The sequence below is a fragment of the Lathyrus oleraceus genome, chromosome 4, assembly GCF_024323335.1.
Source record: "Lathyrus oleraceus cultivar Zhongwan6 chromosome 4, CAAS_Psat_ZW6_1.0, whole genome shotgun sequence".
Classification (NCBI taxonomy): Eukaryota; Viridiplantae; Streptophyta; class Magnoliopsida; order Fabales; family Fabaceae; genus Lathyrus; species Lathyrus oleraceus.
Window position 1 is genome coordinate 245,713,518 of NC_066582.1, and position 4,412 is coordinate 245,717,929.

The 4,412-nt window shown below is 36.0% G+C and overlaps 1 pseudogene; it reads left to right on the top strand.

Annotated features, from left to right (window-relative positions):
• The first annotated feature begins 276 nt into the window (after positions 1–276).
• Positions 277–949, top strand: LOC127136891 (uncharacterized; annotated as a pseudogene).
• The last annotated feature ends 3,463 nt before the right edge of the window (positions 950–4,412 follow it).

A 4,412-nucleotide genomic window follows, 5' to 3' on the forward strand; every position in this document is an offset into this window, starting at 1 on the left:
TTGAAAGAATATTTATGAGATAATAGTCAAAGAATATTTACATTGATTAGGCATAATTAGGCATAAATAGTTTTCCTATTATGTAATTGGAATTCATGTATATATTACAGGTTCATAATCAATAAAAATCACGGAAATATTTTTCTATATGGTATCAGCAGTTAGGTTTTCGATCAACCTTCTTTCCTAGCCACCACTCAAATTCTTCCGCACCACTCAAACTATCCCTTACCTGCAGCCATGGCAGCCGCAACACCTGAAACAACAACCTAAAAACCCAAATTCCACACTGCTTTTGGAATCACCAACGTGAAATCCATCATTCCAATCACGTTGGACAATGATTCAAGCCTCTATCTCTCATGGTCTACGTTGTTTCAAGTTCAAGCTTGTGTTCATAACGTGCTTGATCATATCATCCCTCCCATCGATGAAAAAGAAAAACAAACAGCAGAAGCAACAAAGAAAAACGACCCCAGTCTCTGGAAACGTCTCGACACGGTCGTTTTGCAGTGGATGTATGCCACCGTAACTCAGGATATTCTCAGTTCCATTCTGGTAATCAATGATACTGCTGAAAGTTGTTGGAACAGAATTGCTGCCATGTTTAAAGATAACAAGCATTCAAGAGCAGTCCACCTCGAACATCAATTCGCCAACATGCACTTGGAAGATTTCTCGTCAACAAAAGCATATTGCAATCGCCTGAAACTCCTCGCAGATCAACTTGCAAATGTTGATTCTCCCGTCAACAACACTCGTCTTGTGTTGAAGATGATTTCTGGACTGACAGATTCGTATGCTGGATTCGTTACATACATCCAGCAACACGATCCCTTGTCGACGTTTGAAACGGCAAAATCCCGGTTGGAATTAGAAGAATCCACCATGATTCAACGCGTTTCACGCGAATTCGGCAACCAATCATCTCCGACGACCTTACTCATGAAATCAGAAGATGCGAACGCATCTCCCTCTGCCTCTTCTGCCAATCCCGTGCGATACCCTCTCAACAACAACAATAGCAATCACGGCAACAACAACAATCGGGGTAGAAACGGTAACCGCGGTAACAAGGGGAAGAACTCCGGTAGAGGTGGTCGCGGTAACAACGGCGGCGGTGGCTCAGGTGGTGGACGTGGTCAGTATCCTCAATGGTGGCAGCAATAATTTCCTTGGCAACAACAATACCCTTGGGCTCTTCCTCCATGCCCTTACCCATCTTATTGGGCTAAACCCAATGCTGGCCCAAAACAACAACAATTTGGTATTCTTGGACCAAAACCCCAACCTGTTACCTTTACTGCCACTGGACCAAGCCCGACAGATATTGAAGCGGCTCTTCACACTCTACATCTTACTCAGTCTGACCCATCCTAGTATATGGACATTGGAGCAACATCGCACATGACAGCTATGAATGGTAATCTCTCATCTTATTTTAATTTGAGCAAAAATAATAGTATTATCGTAGGAAATGGTCATTCTGTTCCGATTCATGGTTTTGGAAATGCTAACTTACCTCCCCCTCATCCTCCACTAGCCTTATCAAATGTCCTTCATACACCGAAATTAATTAAAAATTTAATTTCCGTTCGTAAATTCACTATTGATAACCATGTTTCTGTTGAATTTGATCCGTTTGGCTTTTCTGTGAAGGATTTTCAGACGGGGATGGTTCTAATGAGATGTGAGAGTCAAGGTCAGCTATATCCTATCACCAACATCACCAAAAATAAGACTGTGTTTCCTTCCGAGTTTGCAGCTTTATCCACTTCTATTTGGCACGACCGTTTGGGTCACCCGGGAGCATCTATTTTAGATTCTCTTAGAAAAAATAAAATGATTGATTGTATTCCTAATTCAAACATAAATTCAACTTTTTGTCATTCTTGTCCTCTTGGTAAACATGTTAAAATGCCATTTTTTGATTCACATAACTCTACTTTTATGCCATTTGATATATTACATAGTGATTATGAACCTGTAATATATACATGAGTTCCAATTACATAATAGGAAAACTATTTATGCCTAATCAATGTAAATATTCTTTGACTATTATCTCATAAGTGTACAATGTTCTATCAATTCCAGAAATGTATCTCTGTAAAAATGTGATAGCTGAAATTTCAAAAAATGGAGATAGTGCCCTATAAACACCCACAAATTTGTATGCATGTCTAAACAAAGTACCTATTTTGAATGTAACTGCAAACTAATGCATTTTAAACAATCTATTTTACCTAATACATGCATCACAACTCAAAAATAGAAAGAAAATGAGAAATTTACCGATTCAGAGTTGTAGTGTGAAAGCTTGAATGGAATCTATTGGGATTGATTGCAATGTACTTGAATTTTTCTCAAAGCTCGTTAAAAAGGGTTTGTGAAAATGTAACAAATGAAAAGGTAAGAACGAAGGTTTTAGCGTGAAGTATATGAATTATAACTCGTCCAAAGATGCATCTCGGTAAAATTCGTTGAGTGTAAAACTCAGTGTTTTGAATTAAGGGTGATTGCGGAGATGATACCCCAGACACATTTTCTTGCAAAATGAGGTGGTTTACTCACTCAAGTCTTGAGAGTGTGTAATTTGGATGTGTCCAAAGATGTATCTCTGAAATCTATGGGTTTTGGAGATTTTTCACCGTAGTGAACTAGCACCTCATAGGATGAATAAAACAATATCCTTTTTCTAAAGAAAAAAACATCCTTAATTAATAAACATATACTATAATTTATGTTTAATATACTTCAAATTTAATATTTGACAAACTTAGTTTATCCTTTAAAAATACAAACTTAATTTCTTTCATTATTTATTTAACTAAATAAAATAATAATTTAATTTAAAAACTTAAGGTGATTTAATTTTTTTTAAAAATAAAATTTCTAAAATCCAAAAAAAAATATTAGGAAAAAAAGAATGTTTTTATAATTAAATAGAAAATATAGTCACTTTCTCCTTTGAGTTCATTTCTTTTCACTTTCTCATTTTTCAGTATCATTGACTAGAAATGCAAATTTGTGAGACCTACTCTTTTTTAATTTCTTCTCAACTTTTCTCGTTGCCAACAGAGTGTTAGGGAGTTCAGGAGAGTCAAAAGCACAAATAGAACTAATGCTTCAGGACCACAAGAGAGGGAGACACCACATATTAATCCAAAACTTTAAGGTGTTAGATAAATGGATCATATCTCTTATAAATCCTACATTCAACTCATTCATAGATAATGTGGGACTTTTAATCACTCACACTTGCACTTAACATTCTACGCCACAAGTGTGGGTCTCCCACATCCTATAACAGGATCCAACACCAGATTCAGCTTCTGTTCCCCCCACAAAGTCAAATCACAGCTCTGATACCACTGTTGAGGAGCCCAGGAAAGTTTGAAGTATCAATGGAACTAATGATCTATGACCACAAGAGAGGGAGACACCACATCTCAACCCAAAATCTCAAATTTTTTAGATTGGTTGAAAATATACATGTTGATACTCTTTATGGTGGAGTATGATTGTCGGTGAAGACAATGAAAGCTTATCTATTATTTTCAATCAAGGCGAGATTGTTGGGGTTGGTTGAAATATACATGTTGAAGATGTCTCACATTGCTTAGTTTTATGAATGAAGAGAGAGTTCACGGCTATATATAGGATATAAGTTCTTTGAAGTCCGACATCGTTTAGTTTTGTGAAGGAAGGGTGAGTCCAAGGCTATATATAGGATTCAAGTTTTTCATTCCAAGATGCATCAGTCAAAAGCTCTTTAATCTTGTATTTGAATTTCTTTGTTCTTTTGTACTCTTGTATTAGAGTGTTGTGAGATGAAGTTAAATATTTTTTTGGAGGGTGTGGGTGTACTGGGGGCCTAGGTTAGTTGGGGGTATATTATATGTTGTAACAATTTTCATATAGTATTATTCTCTGGTTTTCTATTGACAATGATCATGGTTTTTTCTCCAATTTTGGAGCTTCCGTGTTATATTCTTGTGTTGTAATTGTGTTCCTATTTTTACTTTGCAGTTTGGGCTAGAGAAAATTGATGGAAGAATTTTTTTTACATGTGGAAGTTCAAGTCAAAGATTGGTTGATACAATCAAGATTACACAAGATTTGAAGAGCTTCTGACCATCATGGAAGTTGCACCATAAAGTTTCAACATGTGAAAATTCTTGAAATTGTTTACCTTCAAGTGAAGTATACTCTTCTTTAGGTGGAGTATGGTAGTTTTTTAAGACTATGATTGTCGGTGAATACAGTGTGAAATTCTTGGAGCGGTTTAGCTTCAAGTAAAAAAATTTCTTCATTATAAAATATATGATTGTCGATGATGACAATGTGAAGTTCTTGAAGTGATTTATCTTCAAGTTAAATATATTCCTCACGAGAGAGTATGATAGTTT